Source organism: Pseudophryne corroboree, unplaced genomic scaffold (genome assembly GCF_028390025.1).
Source record: "Pseudophryne corroboree isolate aPseCor3 unplaced genomic scaffold, aPseCor3.hap2 scaffold_481, whole genome shotgun sequence".
Taxonomy (NCBI): Eukaryota; Metazoa; Chordata; class Amphibia; order Anura; family Myobatrachidae; genus Pseudophryne; species Pseudophryne corroboree.
In genome coordinates, this window is record NW_026970093.1 from 147,675 (window position 1) to 168,082 (window position 20,408).

The 20,408-nt window shown below is 41.5% G+C and overlaps 2 non-coding genes and 1 pseudogene across 2 annotated transcripts; all 3 read left to right on the forward strand.

The window, feature by feature from the left end:
- Positions 1 to 4,102: 4,102 nt before the first annotated feature.
- TRNAN-AUU (transfer RNA asparagine (anticodon AUU)) lies at positions 4,103 to 4,176 on the forward strand. Its single transcript has one exon. It is a non-coding gene; the product is annotated as a tRNA-Asn (tRNA).
- A 5,869-nt stretch (positions 4,177 to 10,045) lies between these two features.
- LOC135029146 (U1 spliceosomal RNA) lies at positions 10,046 to 10,197 on the forward strand (annotated as a pseudogene).
- Positions 10,198 to 10,349: 152 nt separating this feature from the next.
- LOC135029012 (U1 spliceosomal RNA) lies at positions 10,350 to 10,512 on the forward strand. The gene has a single exon (XR_010225227.1). It is a non-coding gene; the product is annotated as a U1 spliceosomal RNA (small nuclear RNA).
- Positions 10,513 to 20,408: the final 9,896 nt, after the last annotated feature.

Below are 20,408 nucleotides of genomic sequence, written 5' to 3' on the forward strand. Positions count from 1 at the left end.
GGATTGATATTTTAGCTTTTATTTTTACTTAAAGTACAATAACTTTTACCATTTTAATTTGTTTTAATAGTATATTGACAGTGTTGTTTTCTTTCAAAAATCCAATTAATTTTCTTTACCCGATTATTAAAATGGTAATTGACAAAAACAAACTACATTGTCACCAGAAGAGCAATACAAAATGTACAAGTGATATATTAAAATCATCTTTCCAGCTTGAATTTCAATGATGCATTGGGGCAACGATTTTGTGAGAAACATCTTCACCCTTAAATAAAGATTTTCTTTATTCCTTACCTGTGTGCTAATTAGATATCACCTTGTTTTCACATTAAACAGACTTCCACATGAGAAAGCAGCAAGGATGCAGTGGCGTTAATGTTTCCTGGTGTCAACCTGTATTATTTCAGTAGATATTGAAATGAGGATGCATCTTGCTGCCTTTCCAATGAAGCAAGTTTAATTTAGTAATAGGTGAAAAACCATCCCTACAAATATGTTAATCAGATACTTGGCTTTGTGGACACTTTTCAGAGAACAAATTAGTTAGCATAAAAATAAAGCCAGAAAATGAAGAGCTGTTTAATCACTCAATTGGATTTTTCTGCCAGCATATTTCTTTTTCTCTGCAACCCACTGCTAAATTGTGCTTCCTAGCTGTTTTTTTATAAAATCACTGATTCAAATCTAACTCTGATTACATCAGAGTAGGCCAGGTACCCTACACCATAAGAAGGGGGTTTGAAATTTTGACTTGTCTACTTAAAGATCACCAAAATCTGATAACAAGGTCAATTACATCGTTGGGTGGGATTGAACCACCAACCCTTTGATTAATAACCAAACACACTAACCGATTGCGCCACAGAGACACTTTACAAACATACATACTGACAAAGGCTAATAAGCATTCATCTAGAACGTTTCCTAGAAAAACTTTAAAAAGTCAATAATCTGGAGAGTTTTTGTAAGATGTTTCTTCCATCAACCAACGAAGAAACACATTGGTACTTTCCCATGATGAGTGAGTGCTTCAGGATCTCTTGCACTTACATGTGCAGCAGAGTACTGCAATGGAAACATGCTGGGCCCATAACCCAGAGGTAGGCAGATTGAAACTATCCTCTGCTATATGCATTTTTTTTTGTTAATTAAAGTAATCCAAAACTGGGATTGATATTTTTGCTCTTTTATTTTTACTTAAAGTACAATAACTTTTACCATTTTAATTTGTTTTAATAGTATATTGACAGTATTGTTTTCTTTCAAAAATCCACTTAATTTTCTTTACCCTATTATTAAAATGGTAATTGACAAAAACAAACTACATTGTCACCAGAAGAGCAATACAAAATGTACAAGTGATATATTAAAATCATCTTTCCAGCTTGAATTTCAATGATGCATTGGGGCAACGATTTTGTGAGAAACACCTTCACCCTTAAATAAAGATTTTCTTAATTCCTTACCTGTGTGCTAATTAGATATCACCTTGTTTTCACATTAAACAGACTTCCACATGCGAAAGCAGCAAGGATGCAGTGGCGTTTATGTTTCCTGGTGTCAACCTGTATTATTTCAGTAGACATTGAAATGAGGATGCATCTTGCTGCCTTTCCAATGAAGCAAGTTTAATTCAGTAATAGGTGAAAAACCATTCCTACAAAGGTGTTAATCAGAGACTTGGCTTTGTGGACACTTTTCAGAGAGCAAATTTGTTAGCATAAACATAAAATCAGAAAATGAAGAGCTGTTTAAACAGCTACTGCCTGAGGGTCTCTTGACCTGGTGCAATACCTCTGTAGCTTTTTGTTGAGGCGGGACGCCATCATGTCTATCTGGAACAGTCCCCACCGACTTGCAATCTGTGCGAAGACTTCCTGATGGAGTCCCCACTCTCCTGGATGTAGGTCGTGTCTGCTGAGGAAGTCTGCTTCCCAGTTGTCCACTCCCGGAATGAACACTGCTGACAGTGCGCTTACATGATTCTCCGCCCAGGTTGCAGAGAAAAAGAAATATGCTGGCAGAAAAATCCAATTGAGTGATTAAACAGCTCTTCATTTTCTGGCTTTATTTTTATGCTAACAAATTTGTTCTCTGAAAAGTGTCCAAAAAGCCAAGTATCGGATTAACATCTTTGTAGGGATGGTTTTTCACCTATTACTAAATTAAACTTGCTTCATTGGAAAGGCAGCAAGATGCATCCTCATTTCAATATCTACTGAAATAATACAGGTTGACACCAGGAAACATTAACGCCACTGCATCCTTGCTGCTTTCTCATGTGGAAGTCTGTTTAATGTGAAAACAAGGTGATATCTAATTAGCACACAGGTAAGGAATTAAGAAAATCTTTATTTAAGGGTGAAGATGTTTCTCACAAAATCGTTGCCCCAATGCATCATTGAAATTCAAGCTGGAAAGATGATTTTAATATATCACTTGTACATTTTGTATTGCTCTTCTGGTGACAATGTAGTTTGTTTTTGTCAATTACCATTTTAATAATCGGGTAAAGAAAATTAAGTGGATTTTTGAAAGAAAACAATACTGTCAATATACTATTAAAACAAATTAAAATGGTAAAAGTTATTGTACTTTAAGTAAAAATAAAAGAGCAAAAATATCAATCCCAGTTTTTGTTTACTTTAATTAACAACAAAAAAATGCATATAGCAGAGGATAGTTTCAATCTGCCTACCTCTGGGTTATGGACCCAGCATGCTTCCATTACAGTACTCTGCTGCACATGTAATTGCAAGAGATCCTGAAGCACTCACTCATCATGGGAAAATACCAATGTGTTTCTTCATTGGTTGATGGAAGAAACATCTTACAAAAACTCTCCAGATTATTGACTATTTAAAGTTTTTCTAGGAAACGTTCTAGATGAATGCTTATTAGCCTTTGTCAGTATATACTTTTGCAAAGTGTCGCTGTGGCGCAATCAGTTAGTGTGTACGGCTATTAACCAAAAGGTTAGTGGTTCAATCCCACCCAGGGACGTAATTGACCTTGTTATCAGATTTTGGTGATCTTTAAGTAGACAAGTCAAAATTTCAAAAACCCCTGTTATGGTGTAGGGTACCTGGCCTTCTCTGATGTAATCAGAGTTAGATTTGATTCAGTGATTTTATAAAAACAGCTAGGAAGCACAATTTAGCAGTGGTTTGCAGAGAAAAAGAAATATGCTGGCAAAAAAATCCAATTGAGTGATTAAACAGCTCTTCATTTTCTGGCTTTATTTTTATGCTAACAAATTTGTTCTCTGAAAAGTGTCCACAAAGCCAAGTATCTGATTAACATCTTTGTAGGGATGGTTTTTCACCTATTACTAAATTAAACTTGCTTCATTGGAAAGGCAGCAAGATGCATCCTCATTTCAATATCTACTGAAATAATACAGGTTGACACCAGGAAACATTAACGCCACTGCATCCTTGCTGCTTTCTCATGTGGAAGTCTGTTTAATGTGAAAACAAGGTGATATCTAATTAGCACACAGGTAAGGAATTAAGAAAATCTTTATTTAAGGGTGAAGATGTTTCTCACAAAATTGTTGCCCCAATGCATCATTGAAATTCAAGCTGGAAAGATGATTTTAATATATCACTTGTACATTTTGTATTGCTCTTCTGGTGACAATGTAGTTTGTTTTTGTCAATTACCATTTTAATAATAGGGTAATGAAAATTAAGTGGATTTTTGAAAGAAAACAATACTGTCAATATACTATTAAAACAAATTAAAATGGTAAAAGTTATTGTACTTTAAGTAAAAATAAAAGAGCAAAAATATCAATCCCAGTTTTGGATTACTTTAATTAACAAAAAAAAATGCATATAGCAAAGGATAGTTTCAATCTGCCTACCTCTGGGTTATGAACCCAGCATGCTTTCATTACAGTACTCTGCTGCACATGTAAGTGCAAGAGATCCTGAAGCACTCACTCATCATGGGAAAGTACCAATGTGTTTCTTCGTTGGTTGATGGAAGAAACATCTTACAAAAACTCTCCAGATTATTGACTTTTTAAAGTTTTTCTAGGAAACGTTCTAGATGAATGCTTATTAGCCTTTGTCAGTATGGACTTTCGCAAAGTGTCTCTGTGGCGCAATCGGTTAGTGTGTTTGGTTATTAACCAAAGGGTTGGTGGTTCAATCCCACCCAGGGACATAATTGACCTTGTTATCAGATTTTGGTGATCTTTAAGTAGACAAGTCAAAATTTCAAACCCCCTGTTATGGTGTAGCGTACCTGGCCTTCTCTGATGTAATCAGAGTTAGATTTGATTCAGTGATTTTATAAAAACAGCTAGGAAGCACAATTTAGCAGTGGGTTGCAGAGAAAAAGAAATATGCTGGCAGAAAAATCCAATTGAGTGATTAAACAGCTCTTCATTTTCTGGCTTTATTTTTATGCTAACGAATTTGTTCTCTGAAAAGTGTCCACAAAGCCAAGTATCTGATTAACATATTTGTAGGGATGGTTTTTCACCTATTACTAAATTAAACTTGCTTCATTGGAAAGGCAGCAAGATGCATCCTCATTTCAATATCTACTGAAATAATACAGGTTGACACCAGGAAACATTAACGCCACTGCATCCTTGCTGCTTTCTCATGTGGAAGTCTGTTTAATGTGAAAACAAGGTGATATCTAATTAGCACACAGGTAAGGAATTAAAAAAATCTTTATTTAAGGGTGAAGATGTTTCTCACAAAATCGTTGCCCCAATGCATCATTGAAATTCAAGCTGGAAAGATGATTTTAATATATCACTTGTACATTTTGTATTGCTCTTCTGGTGACAATGTAGTTTGTTTTTGTCAATTACCATTTTAATAATCGGGTAAAGAAAATTAATTGGATTTTTGAAAGAAAACAATACTGTCAATATACTATTAAAACAAATTAAAATGGTAAAAGTTATTGTACTTTAAGTAAAAATAAAAGAGCAAAAATATCAATCCCAGTTTTGGATTACTTTAATTAACAAAAAAAATGCATATAGCAGAGGATAGTTTCAATCTGCCTACCTCTGGGTTATGGACCCAGCATGCTTCCATTACAGTACTCTGCTGCACATGTAAGTGCAAGAGATCCTGAAGCACTCACTCATCATGGGAAAGTACCAATGTGTTTATTCATTGGTTGATGGAAGAAACATCTTACAAAAACTCTCCACATTATTGACTTTTTAAAATGTTTCTAGGAATCATTCTAGATGAATGCTTATTAGCCTTTGTCAGTAAGTACTTTTGCAAAGTGTCGCTGTGGCGCAATCAGTTAGTGTGTAAGGCTATTAACCAAAAGGTTGGTGGTTCAATCCCACCCAGGGACTTAATTGACCTTGTTATCAGATTTTGGTGATCTTTAAGTAGACAAGTCAAAATTTCAAACCCCCTGTTATGGTGTAGGGTACCTGGCCTTCTCTAATGTAATCAGAGTTAGATTTGATTCAGTGATTTTATTAAAACAGCTAGGAAGAACAATTTAGCAGTGGGTTGCAGAGAAAAAGAAATATGCTGCAGAAAAATCCAATTGAGTGATTAAACAGCTCTTCATTTTCTGGCTTTACTTTTATACTAACAAATTTGTTCTCTGAAAAGTGTCCACAAAGCCAAGTCTCTGATTAACACCTTTGTAGGGATGGTTTTTCACCTATTACTAAATTAAACTTGCTTCATTGGAAAGGCAGCAAGATGCATCTTCATTTCAATGTCTACTGAAATAATACAGGTTGACACCAGGAAACATTAACGCCACTGCATCCTTGCTGCTTTCGCATGTGGAAGTCTGTTTAATGTGAAAACAAGGTGATATCTAATTAGCACACAGGTAAGGAATTAAGAAAATCTTTATTTAAGGGTGAAGATGTTTCTCACAAAATCGTTGCCCCAATGCATCATTGAAATTCAAGCTGGAAAGATGATTTTAATATATCACTTGTACATTTTGTATTGCTCTTCTGGTGACAATGTAGTTTGTTTTTGTCAATTACCATTTTAATAATCGGGTAAAGAAAATTAAGTGGATTTTTGAAAGAAAACAATACTGTCAATATACTATTAAAACAAATTAAAATGGTAAAAGTTATTGTACTTTAAGTAAAAATAAAAGAGCAAAAATATCAATCCCAGTTTTGGATTACTTTAATTAACAAAAAAAAAAATGCATATAGCAGAGGATAGTTTCAATCTGCCTACCTCTGGGTTATGGACCCAGCATGCTTCCATTACAGTACTCTGCTGCACATGTAAGTGCAAGAGGTACTGAAGCACTCACTTATCATGGGAAAGTACCAATGTGTTTCTTCATTGGTTGATGGAAGAAACATCTTACAAAAACTCTCCACATTATTGACTTTTTAAAATGTTTCTAGGAATCGTTCTAGATGAATGCTTATTAGCCTTTGTCAGTATGTACTTTTGCAAAGTGTAGCTGTGGCGCAATCAGTTAGTGTGTAAGGCTATTAACCAAAAGGTTGGTTGTTCAATCCCACCCAGGGACTTAATTGACCTTGTTATCAGATTTTGGTGATCTTTAAGTAGACAAGTCAAAATTTCAAACCCCCTGTTATGGTGTAGGGTACCTGGCCTTCTCTGATGTAATCAGAGTTAGATTTGATTCAGTTATTTTATAAAAACAGCTAGGAAGCACAATTTGGCAGTGGGTTGCAGAGAGAAAGAAATATGCTGGCAGAAAAATCCAATTGAGTGATTAAACAGCTGTTCATTTTCTGGCTTTATTTTTATGCTAACTAATTTGTTCTCTGAAAAGTGTCCACAAAGCCAAGTATCTGATTAACATATTTGTAGGGATGGTTTTTCACCTATTACTAAATTAAACTTCCTTCATTGGAAAGGCAGCAAGATGCATCCTCATTTCAATATCTACTGAAATAATACAGGTTGACACCAGGAAACATTAACGCCACTGCATCCTTGCTGCTTTCTCATGTGGAAGTCTGTTTAATGTGAAAACAAGGTGATATCTAATTAGCACACAGGTAAGGAATTAAGAAAATCTTTATTTAAGGGTGAAGATGTTTCTCACAAAATCGTTGCCCCAATGCATCATTGAAATTCAAGCTGGAAAGATGATTTTAATATATCACTTGTACATTTTGTATTGCTCTTATGGTGACAATGTAGTTTGTTTTTGTCAATTACCATTTTAATAATAGGGTAAAGAAAATTAAGTGGATTTTTGAAAGAAAACAATACTGTCAATATACTATTAAAACAAATTAAAATGGTAAAAGTTATTGTACTTTAAGTAAAAATAAAAGCTAAAATATCAATCCCAGTTTTGGATTACTTTAATGAACAAAAAAAAATTCATATAGTAAAGGATAGTTTCAATCTGCCTACCTCTGGGTTATGGGCCCAGCATGCTTCCATTGCAGTACTCTGCTGCACATGTAAGTGCAAGAGATCCTGAAGCACTCACTCATCATGCGAAAGTACCAATGTGTTTCTTCATTGGTTGCTGGAAGAAACATCTTACATAAACTCTCCAGATTATTGACTTTTTAAAGTTTTTCTAGGAAACGTTCTAGATGAATGCTTATTAGTCTTTGTCAGTATGTGCTTTTTGCAAAGTGTCTCTGTGGCACAATCGGTTAGTGTGTTCAGCTATTTATCAAAAGGTTGGTGGTTCAATCCCACCCAGGGACGTAATTGACCTTGTGATCAGATTTTGGTGATATTTAAGTAGACAAGTCAAAATTGCAAACCCCCTCTTATGGTGTAGGGTACCAGGCCTTCTCTGATGTAATCAGAGTTAGATTTGATTAAGTGATTTTATAAAAAAACAGCTTGGAAGCACAATTTAGCAGTGGGTTGCAGAGAAAAAGAAAAATGTTGGCAGAAAAATCCAATTGAGTGATTAAACAGCTCTTCATTTTCTGGCTTTATTTTTATGATTACAAATTTGTTCTCTGAAAAGTGTCCACAAAGCCAAGTATCTGATTAACATCTTTGTAGGGATGGTTTTTCACCTATTACTAAATTAAACTTGCTTCATTGGAAAGGCAGCAAGATGCATCCTCATTTCATTATCTACGGAAATAATACAGGTTGACACCAGGAAACATTAACGCCACTGCATCTTTGCTGTTTTCTCATGTGGAAGTCTGTTTAATGTGAAAACAAGGTGATATCTAATTAGCACACAGGTAAGGAATTAAGAAAATCTTTATTTAAGGGTGAATCGTTGCCCCAATGCATCATTGAAATTCAAGCTGGAAAGATGATTTTAATATATCACTTGTACATTTTGTATTGCTCTTCTGGTGACAATGTAGTTTGTTTTTGTCAATTACCATTTTAATAATCGGGTAAAGAAAATTAATTGGATTTTTGAAAGAAAACAATACTGTCAATATACTATTAAAACAAATTAAAATGGAAAAAGTTATTGTACTTTAAGTAAAAATAAAAGAGCAAAAATATCAATCCCAGTTTTGGATTACTTTACTTAACAAAAAATAAATGCATATAGCAGAGGATAGTTTCAATCTGCCTACCTCTGGGTTATGGACCCAGCATGCTTCCATTACAGTACTCTGCTGCACATGTAAGTGCAAAAGATCCTGAAGCACTCACTCATCATGGGAAAGTACCAATGTGTTTCTTCATTGGTTGATGGAAGAAACATCTTACAAAAACTCTCCACATTATTGACTTTTTAAAATGTTTCTAGGAATCGTTCTAGATGAATGCTTATTAGCCTTTGTCAGTATGTACTTTTGCAAAGTGTCGCTGTGGCGCAATCAGTTAGTGTGTAAGGCTATTAACCAAAAGGTTGGTGGTTCAATCCCACCCAGGGACTTAATTGACCTTGTTATCAGATTTTGGTGATCTTTAAGTAGACAAGTCAAAATTTCAAACCCCCTGTTATGGTGTAGGGTACCTGGCCTTCTCTGATGTAATCAGAGTTAAATTTGATTCAGTGATTTTATAAAAACAGCTAGGAAGCACAATTTAGCAGTGGGTTGCAGAGAAAAAGAAATATGCTGGCAGAAAAATCCAGACAAAGGCTAATAAACAATCATCTAGAACGTTTCCTAGAAAAACTTTAAAAAGTCAATAATCTGGAGTGTTTTTGTAAGATGTTTCTGCCATCAACCAATGAAGAAACACATTGGTACTTTCCCATGATGAGTGAGTGCTTCAGGATCTCTTGCACTTACATGTGCAGCAGAGTACTGCAATGGAAGCATGCTGGGCCCATAACCCAGAGGTAAACAGATTGAAACTATCCTCTGCTATATGCATTTTTTTTGTTAATTAAAGTAATCCAAAACTGGGATTGATATTTTTGCTCTTTTATTTTTACTTAAAGTACAATAACTTTTACCATTTTAATTTGTTTTAGTAGTATATTAACAGTATTGTTTTCTTTCAAAAATTCACTTAATTTTCTTTTCTGTGTGCTAATTAGATATCACCTTGTTTTCACATTAAATAGACTTCCACATGAGAAAGCAGCAAGGATGCAGTGGCGTTAATGTTTCCTGGTTGTAGTGGGGGACTGTGTTTTACATGCCTTACAGAGCAACTCTGGAGCTGTTACAGTGCCCAGCTGCTGCAAGAAATCAGCTTGAATGCTTCAGGGGCTGGGGCATAGCCAACATGAGCCCCACACCGAAGGAGGGTGGAGGTGTTTAATGTGAACTAGGGGTCATCCAAGCACCGCAAAAGGCCGCCATGCCCTGCATAACCCTTTTCTCTTTTCATATGCAGATGAGGGTTCCAGCCAACTTTGGCCCACTGCTTGGATGACATCACCGTATGCAAATCCGTCTTCTGCAGACCTTCACCCAGGAATGCTTTTACTAGTTGTTGCATTTGGTTTGTTGTTTGGGGGTGCTTCAGTATTAGGCAGCCTTCTGCCCTCCCATGTTCATCTGAAAATATGTGTTCTCCCTGCAGTTGTTGTCCCCAGATGAGAGTTCCCTTGTGCTGCCTCAGTTGAATCTCCTTTACTTGACAGAGATGTGCCTGAGCAGCGGCCCTCCCCAGCCCTATCCCAAATCATACTTATTACCATGGTCATGAAGATTGTTCTCCCAGGGTGAGGTTCATTCATTGCATTCTGGGTATGCTGACCCCTGTGATTTCCCTAAAATGTGGGAAACTCGACTGCATTATTTGTGGTAGTGGGGGACTGTGTTTGTGCTTTCCTCTGGTCAGCTCTGGTAAAAGTCAGATTTCTTTGTCTCAGATATTCCTCTAGCCTTGTTCTTCTTTCGAGAGTTCCCTTGTGCTGCCTCAGTTGGATCTCCTTCACTTGACAGGGGGGTGCCCGAGCAGTGACCCTCCCCAGCTCTAGCCCAACTCCTACTTACCTGCCAGGTGAGATACTATGATCATGAAGGTGCTTCTCCCAGGGCAAGGCTCACCCATTGCACTCTGGGTGTGCTGCTCCTGCAATTTCCCCAAATGTGGGAAACTTGATTGCATAATTTGTGTTTCCCCTGGTCGGCTCTCGTATAATTCAGATCTCTTTGTCTCAGGTCTCTCTCCAGCCTAGTTTGCTGTCTGTTTCCACTTCTCTTTTCTGGAGCCGCTCCCTTCTATGCCCTTGCGCACTATCCTGACTTCTCCCGTCTGCTTACTTTGTGCCTTCCAACGCACAATGCGAACTACAGGTAGTGCTGCAGGGCCCACACCCTTTTAGTTGCCTTACAGAGCAGCTCTGGAGCTGTTACAGTGCCCAGCTGCTGCAAGAAATCAGCTTGAATGCTTCAGGGGCTGGGGCATAGCCAACATGAGCCCCACACCAAAGGAGGGTGGGGTTGTTTAATGCGAACTAGGGGTCATCCAAGCACCGCAAAAGGTCGCCATGCCCTGCATGCCCCTTTTCTCTTTTCATATGCAGATGAGGGTTCCAGCCAACTTTGGCCCACTGCTTGGATGACATCACCGTATGCAAATCCGTCTGCTGCAGACCTTCCCCCAGGAATGCTTGTACTAGTTGTTGCATATGGTTTGGTATTTGATGGTGCTTCAGTATTAGGCAGCCTTCCGCCCTCCCATGTTCATCTGAAAAGATGTGGTCTCCCTGCAGTTGTTGTCCCCAGACGAGTGTTCCCTTGTGCTTCCTCAGTTGAATCTCCTTAACTTGACGGGGGAGGGGCTGCCCGAGCAGCCACCCTCCCCAGCCCTATCCCAACTCATACTTATTTTGCATATGAGATCTCTTGATCATGAAGATTGTTCTCACAGGGTGAGGTTCATCCATTATATTTTAAAATAGGAAGGTACAAATTACATATTTAAATTGCATCTATGTGCTGGATTCAAATGTCCCCCCCCCCTTCCTTTCTCAATTGTGCCCGTCAGCAGCTATTCTAAGGTTGCTGCCAATGGGTGTGACACATTAATTTCTTCTGTGGGGTACACTGGACCCCACAAGGATTCACATTGGGGTGTAGAGTAGGATCTTGATCTGAGGCACCAACCGGCTCAAAGCTTTTGACTGTTCCCAAGATGCTCAGCGCATCCTCCTCTATAACCCCGCTTCCATGAACAGGGAGCTCAGTTTGTAGTTGGTGCCTTCAGTAGCAGGCCTCTTAACAGGGGCCTGCCTCAGGCAGCCTATTCTTAGCTATTAATTTTGACAAGAAAAGAAGAACTTGTTTTATGAGAATCTACAAGGGCTGCAGCAGGCTAGGTCTAATATACATCTTTACTGCAGCTTCATCACTCCCAGCGGCGCTGTATACTCCCGTGCCCTGGTTGCTGGGTCACTGCAGCGGAGGCTCCGGTTTCTTCCTAAGGTCAGTCACACACACACCGCCCTTCCGGATCACGAGGCCGCTGATGAAGGGGAGCATGGCCGTAGGGGGTGGACCGTGTGCGCACTGGTGTGGACACTGATTACTGGGCAGCCGCTCCACTAGCCACCAGGTACAGTTAAGGAGCACAGGTCTGGGGGTTTTTCTCCTATATTAAACCAATTTTGTACTGCCCGCAGCACATTGTGATAGGTAATGGGGCCTGATTCAGTTTGGATTGCAATCACAATAAGCGATCCAACTGCAAAAATTGCTAAGAGCATACGCATGTGCCTGCATTTTCTGCGGCACCCCGCAGAGAATGCGATCGCCTCTGCCTGTCAATCGGGGCAGGGGGGGGGGGAGAGGGGGGTCAGCAACACTCCATTTCCAAGTCAGGGATGGAGCGGTGCGGGGGCAAGGCTTCAAAATGGGGTCTGCAATGGAGGAGACACAGGGGGCGTGGTCACAGCAGCTGTATGACATCACATTCAGCCGCTGTGATCACAAAAATGGTGGCGGCTTCCTGCGCGCACATACAGTCTGTACCAGCAGGAGGCTACACCATTTTTTATGATCACGCTGAACTGCAGTGCGACTGCAATTACAGCATGGTCAAGAAGGGAGGCGTCATGCTGGGTGGCCATTAGAGATGAGCGGGTTCGGTTCCTCGGAATCCGAACCCGCCCGAACTTCACCCTTTTTTGCACGGGTCCGAGCAGACTCGGATCCTCCCGCCTTGCTCGGTTAACCCGAGCGCGCCCGAACGTCATCATCCCGCTGTCGGATTCTCACGAGACTCGGATTCTATATAAGGAGCCGCGCGTTGCCGCCATTTTCACACGTGCATTGAGATTGATAGGGAGAGGACGTGGCTGGGGTCCTCTCCGTTTAGATTAGAAGATAGAGACGAGTGACATTTGATTTACTACTAATTTGGGGAGCAGTTGAACTTGTCAGGAGTACTCAGTAGTGCAGAGTTTTGCTGATAGTGACCACCAGTTTTATTATTTATAATCCGTTCTCTGCCTGAAAAAAAACGATACACATACCATATCTGTGCTCAGCCTCAGTGTGCTGCATGATATATCATCTATGTATATCTGACTGTGCTGAGTGCTCACTGCTCACACAGCTTAATTGTGGGGGAGACTGGGGAGCAGTTATAGCAGGAGTACAGTGCACACTTTTGCTGCCAGTGTGACCACCAGTATATTGTCTGCCTGAAAAAGTTAAACACTCCTGTGGTGTTTTTTTTTTTTATTCTATAAACGCATTCTGCTGACAGTGTCCAGCAGGTCCGTCATACATTATATTATATAAATATTTACCTGCAGTAGTGTTATATTTTTTTTTTCATCTCTATCATCTTTATCATCTCTATATTAGCAGACGCAGTACGGTAGTCCACGGCTGTGGCTATCTCTGTGTCGTCAGTGCTCGTCCATAATTGTATACCTACCTACCTGTGGTGGGTTTTTTTTTTCTATCTTCTTCATACTAGTAGTTTAGGAGTCTGCTGACAGTGTCCACCAGGTCCATCATTATATTATATACCTACAGTAGTAATATATTTATTATATTATCTATACTAGCAGACGCAGTACGGTAGTCCACGGCTGTGGCTATCTCTGTGTCGTCAGTGCTCGTCCATAATTGTATACCTACCTGTGGTGGGTTTTTTTTTCTATCTTCTTCATACTAGTAGTTTAGGAGTCTGCTGACAGTGTCCACCAGGTCCGTCATTATATTATATACCTACAGTAGTAATATATTTAGTATATTATCTATACTAGCAGACGCAGTACGGTAGTCCATGGCTGTACCTACCTCTGTGTCGTCACTCGTCCATAATTGTATACCTAACTGTGGTGGGTTTTTTTTTCTATCTTCTTCATACTAGTAGTTTAGGAGTCTGCTGACAGTGTCCACCAGGTCCGTAATTATATTATATACCTACAGTAGTAATATATTTAGTATATTATCTATACTAGCAGACGCAGTACGGTAGTCCACGGCTGTACCTACCTCTGTGTCGTCACTCGTCCATAATTGTATACCAACCTGTGGTGGGGTTTTTTTTTCTATCTTCTTCATACTAGTAGTTTAGGAGTCTGCTGACAGTGTCCACCAGGTCCGTCATTATATTATATACCTACAGTAGTAATATATTTAGTATATTATCTATGCTAGCAGACGCAGTACGGTAGGCCACGGCTGTGGCTATCTCTGTGTCGTCAGTGCTCGTCCATAATTGTATACCTACCTACCTGTGGTGGGGTTTTTTTTTCTATCTTCTTCATACTAGTAGTTTAGGAGTCTGCTGACAGTGTCCACCAGGTCCGTCATTATATTATATACCTACAGTAGTAATATATTTAGTATATTATCTATACTAGCAGACGCAGTACGGTAGTCCACGGCTGTACCTACCTCTGTGTCGTCACTCGTCCATAATTGTATACCTACCTGTGGTGGAGTTTTTTTTCTATCTTCTTCATACTAGTAGTTTAGCAGTCTGCTGACAGTGTCCACCAGGTCCGTCATTATATTATATATACCTACAGTAGTTATATATTTTTTTTTATATCATTAATTATCATCTCTATACTAGCAGACGCAGTATGGTAGGCCACGGCTGTGGCTATCTCTGTGTCGTCAGTGCTCGTCCATAATTGTATACCTACCTACCTGTGGTGGGGTTTTTTTCTATCTTCTTCATACTAGTAGTTTAGCAGTCTGCTGACAGTGTCCACCAGGTCCGTCATTATATTATATATACCTACAGTAGTTATATATATTTTTTTTTTATATCATTAATTATCATCTCTATACTAGCAGACGCAGTACGGTAGTCCACGGCTGTAGCTACCTCTGTGTCGTCAGTCACTCGTCATCCATAAGTATACTAGTATCCATCCATCTCCATTGTTTACCTGAGGTGCCTTTTAGTTGTGCCTATTAAAATATGGAGAACAAAAATGTTGAGGTTCCAAAAATAGGGAAAGATCAAGATCCACTTCCACCTCGTGCTGAAGCTGCTGCCACTAGTCATGGCCGAGAAGATGAAATTCCATCAACGTCGTCTGCCAAGGCCGATGCCCAATGTCATAGTACAGAGCATGTAAAATCCAAAACACAAAAGATCAGTAAAAAAAGGACTCAAAAATCTAAATAAAAATCGTCGGAGGAGAAGCGTAAACTTGCCAATATGCCGTTTACCACACGGAGTGGCAAGGAACGGCTGAGGCCCTGGCCTATGTTCATGGCTAGTGGTTCAGCTTCACATGAGGATGGAAGCACTCAGCCTCTCGCTAGAAAAATTAAAAGACTTAAGCTGGCAAAAGCACAGCAAAGAACTGTGCGTTCTTCAAAATCACAAAACCACAAGGAGAGTCCAATTGTGTCGGTTGCGATGCCTGACCTTCCCAACACTGGACGTGAAGAGCATGCACCTTCCACCATTTGCACACCCCCTGCAAGTGCTGGAAGGAGCACCCACAGTCCAGTTCCTGATAGTCAGATTGAAGATGTCAGTGTTGAAGTACACCAGGATGAGGAGGATATGGGTGTTGCTGGCGCTGGGGAGGAAATTGACAAGGAGGATTCTGATGGTGAGGTGGTTTGTTTAAGTCAGGCACCCGGAGAGACACCTGTTGTCCGTGGGAGGAATATGGCCATTGACATGCCTGGTGAAAATACCAAAAAAATCAGCTCTTCGGTGTGGAAGTATTTCAACAGAAATGCGAACAACAGGTGTCAAGCCGTGTGTTGCCTTTGTCAAGCTGTAATAAGTAGGGGTAAGGACGTTAACCACCTCGGGAACATCCTCCCTTATACGTCACCTGCAGCGCATTCATCATAAGTCAGTGACAAGTTCAAAAACTTTGGGTGACAGCGGAAGCAGTCCACTAACCAGTAAATCCCTTCCTCTTGTAACCAAGCTCACGCAAACCACCCCACCAACTCCCTCAGTGTCAATTTCCTCCTTCCCCAGGAATGCCAATAGTCCTGCAGGCCATGTCACTGGCAATTCTGACGAGTTCTCTCCTGCCTGGGATTCCTCCGATGCATCCTTGAGTGTAACGCCTACTGCAGCTGGCGCTGCTGTTGTTGCTGCTGGGAGTCGATGGTCATCCCAGATAACTGAGGCCTTGGCATCCTGGGCGGTGAGAAACGTGGTTCCGGTATCCATCATTACTTCAGAGCCAACTATAGACTTGATTGAGGTACTGTGTCCCCGGTACCAAATACCATCTAGGTTCCATTTCTCTAGGCAGGCGATACCGAAAATGTACACAGACCTCAGAAAAAGACTCACCAGTGTCCTAAAAAATGCAGTTGTACCCAATGTCCACTTAACCACGGACATGTGGACAAGTGGGGCAGGGCAGACTCAGGACTATATGACTGTGACAGCCCACTGGGTAGATGTATTGACTCCCGCCGCAAGAACAGCAGCGGCGGCACCAGTAGCAGCATCTCGCAAACGCCAACTCTTTCCTAGGCAGGCTACGCTTTGTATCACCGCTTTCCAGAATACGCACACAGCTGAAAACCTCTTACGGCAACTGAGGAAGATCATCGCAGAATGGCTTACCCCAATTGGACTCTCCTGTGGATTTGTGGCATCGGACAACGCCAGCAATATTGTGCGTGCATTATATCTGGGCAAATTCCAGCACGTCCCATGTTTTGCACATACCTTGAATTTGGTGGTGCAGAATTATTTAAAAAATGACAGGGGCGTGCAAGAGATGCTGTCGGTGGCCAGAAGAATTGCGGGACACTTTCTGCGTACAGGCACCACGTACAGAAGACTGGAGCAACACCAAAAACGCCTGAACCTGCCCTGCCATCATCTGAAGCAAGAAGTGGTAACGAGGTGGAATTCAACCCTCTATATGCTTCAGAGGATGGAGGAGCAGCAAAAGGCCATTCAAGCCTATACATCTGACCACGATATAGGAGGTGGAATGCACCTGTCTCAAGCGCAGTGGAGAATGATTTCAACGTTGTGCAAGGTTCTGAAACCTTTTGAACTTGCCACACGTGAAGTCAGTTCAGACACTGCCAGCCTGAGTCAGGTCATTCCCGTCATCAGGCTTTTGCAGAAGAAGCTGGAGACATTGAAGGAGGAGCTAAGACAGAGCGATTCCGCTAGGCATGTGGGACTTGTGGATGGAGCCCTTCATTCGCTTAACCAGGATTCACGGGTGGTCAATCTGTTGAAATCAGAGCACTACATTTTGGCCACCGTGCTCGATCCTAGATTTAAAACCTACGTTGTATCTCTCTTTCCGGCAGACACAAGTCTGCAGGGGTTCAAAGACCTGCTGGTGAGAAAATTATCAAGTCAAGTGGAACTTGATCGGTCAACAGCTCCTCCTTCACATTCTCCCGCAATTGGGGGTGCGAGGAAAAGGCTCAGAATTCCGAGCCCACCCGCTGGCGGTGATGCAGGGCAGTCTGGAGCGACTGCTGATGCTGACATCTGGTCCGGACTGAAGGACCTGCCAACGATTACGGACATGTCGTCTACTGTCACTGCATATGATTCTCTCACCATTGAAAGAATGGTGGAGGATTATATGAGTGACCGCATCCAAGTAGGCACGTCAGACAGTCAGTACGTATACTGGCAGGAAAAAGAGGCAATTTGGAGGCCCTTGCACAAACTGGCTTTATTCTACCTAAATTGCCCTCCCACAAGTGTGTACTCCGAAAGAGTGTTTAGTGCCGCCGCTCACCTTGTCAGCAATCGGCGTACGAGGTTACTTCCAGAAAATGTGGAGAAGATGATGTTCATTAAAATGAATTATAATCAATTGCTCCGTGGAGACATTGACCAGCAGCAATTGCCTCCACAAAGTACACAGGGAGCTGAGATGGTGGATTCCAGTGGGGACGAATTGATAATCTGTGAGGAGGGGGATGTACACGGTGATGAATCGGAGGATGATGATGAGGTGGACATCTTGCCTCTGTAGAGCCAGTTTGTGCAAGGAGAGATTAATTGCTTCTTTTTTGGTGGGGGTCCAAACCAACCCGTCATATCAGTCACAGTCGTGTGGCAGACCCTGTCACTGAAATGATGGGTTGGTTAAAGTGTGCATGTCCTGTTTATACAACATAAGGGTGGGTGGGAGGGCCCAAGGACAATTCCATCTTGCACCTCTTTTTTCTTTCATTTTTCTTTGCGTCATGTGCTGTTTGGGGAGTGTTTTTTGGAAGGGCCATCCTGCGTGACACTGCAGTGCCACTCCTAGATGGGCCAGGTGTTTGTGTCGGCCACTTGGGTCGCTGAGCTTAGTCACGCAGCTACCTCATTGCGCCTCTTTTTTTCTTTGCGTCATGTGCTGTTTGGGGAGTGTTTTTTGGAAGGGCCATCCTGCGTGACACTGCAGTGACACTCCTAGATGGGCCAGGTGTTTGTGTCGGCCACTTGGGTCGCTGAGTTTAGTCACACAGCTACCTCATTGCGCCTCTTTTTTTCTTTGCGTCATGTGCTGTTTGGGGAGTGTTTTTTGGAAGGGCCATCCTGCGTGACACTGCAGTGCCACTCCTAGATGGGCAAGGTGTTTGTGTCGGCCACTTGGGTCGCTGAGCTTAGTCACACAGCTACCTCATTGCGCCTCTTTTTTTCTTTGCGTCATGTGCTGTTTGGGGAGTGTTTTTGGAAGGGCCATCCTGCGTGACACTGCAGTGCCACTCCTAGATGGGCCAGGTGTTTGTGTTGGCCACTTGGGTCGCTGAGCTTAGTCACACAGCTACCTCATTGCGCCTCTTTTTTTCTTTGCGTCATGTGCTGTTTGGGGAGTGTTTTTTGGAAGGGCCATCCTGCGTGACACTGCAGTGCCACTCCTAGATGGGCCAGGTGTTTGTATCGACCACTTGGGTCGCTGAGCTTAGTCATCCAGCGACCTCGGTGCAAATTTTAGGACTAAAAATAATATTGTGAGGTGTGAGGTGTTAAGAATAGACTGAAAATGAGTGGAAATTATGGTTATTGAGGTTAATAATACTTTGGGATCAAAATGACTCCCAAATTCTATGATTTAAGCTGTTTTTTAGGGTTTTTTTGAAAAAAAACACCCGAATCCAAAACACACCCGAATCCGACAATAAAAATTCGGTGAGGTTTAGCCAAAACGCGTTCGAACCCAAAACACGGCCGCGGAACCGAACCCAAAACCAAAACACAAAACCCGAAAAATTTCTGGTGCACATCTCTAGTGGCCATGCCCTGTCACTGTGCAGGAGCCAGCACCGCTCACACACTAGTCCCCGGTGCAGCCCCCAACCCCCGGGACACCCGGAGCAACAAAATGTAGATTCAGGCCACCAGGCCACGCCCCTACCTATGAAACCATGCCTCCTTTTTACCATTGCGCTGCTTATCTGCGCGCACTGCATTACAATCTCCCTCGCCACCTCTCTGGGTGTCACCAGTGATAGTGACACCTCTGCCATGCTTGTAGCAGCTGGTCCTAAGATCTACGCCTCAAGCCCTGAGTGTTTGCCCTTGTGACTTGTTGATCATCATAGCAAAGCAGATGCTTACAGAAAACTGCAGGGGCTTAGATTGAAAATAAAAAAAATTGATGGGTATAAGGTAGAGAGGAGCGGGTTCGGTTCTCCGAGAACCGAATTCCCCACGAACTCCACGTGGTTTACACTGGTCCGAGGCAGGCTCGGTTGTTCCCGTCTGACTCGGAAAACCTGAACAAGGGAAAATGTCATCATCCCGCTGTCGGATTCTCGCGAGATTCGGATTCCATATAAAGAGCTGCGCGTTGCCGCCATTTTTACTCGTGCATTGAAGAGAGAGCGGAGAGGACGTGGCTATGTTCTCTCAGTGGAAATCTCAATATCAGTGCTCAGTATCAGTGGATACTTATTGCTGCTCAGTAATACTAGTAGTGTGTCTCTCCTGCTCAGTGTCAGTTCTCAGTAGTATCCTCATCAGTGCTCAGTATCACTGCTCATTGTCTTGTGCTGCATTGTTGTGCTCAGCATACTACAGTACATTACTAATAGTCCAGTGCTGCATCTTGCTGCTCAGTGTCAGTTCTAGTATCCTCATCAGTGCTCACTATCACTGCTCATTGCATTGTGGTGTTCTGTATACTACAGTAACATAGTAATATAGTAACATATAGTAACATAGTTTTTGAGGTTGAATAGAGGCAAATTGCCCATCGTGTTCAACCTGTTTTAAGTTGTGATGATTCTACATACTTGCTGAATAATGTTTTATGACAAGTTAGCTACTACAACTCATGTTACCCCCGGATTAACCATGTTGATATTTTAAGTATTATAACCTTGGATAGCTTTTTCATTCAGAAATGTATCCATTCCTTTTTTAAATCCAATTACAGAGTCCGCCATTACCACCTTCCCTGGCAGGGAATTCCACATCCTGATTGCCCTAACAGTGAAGATCATAGTATCTCACCTGGCAGGTAAGTAGGAGTTGGGCCAGAGCTGTGGAGGATTGCTGCTCGGGCACCCCCTGTCAAGTGAAGGAGATCCAACTGAGGCAGCACAAGGGAACTCTCGAAAGAAGAACAAGGCTAGAGGAAGATCTGAGACAAAGAAATCTGACTTTTACCAG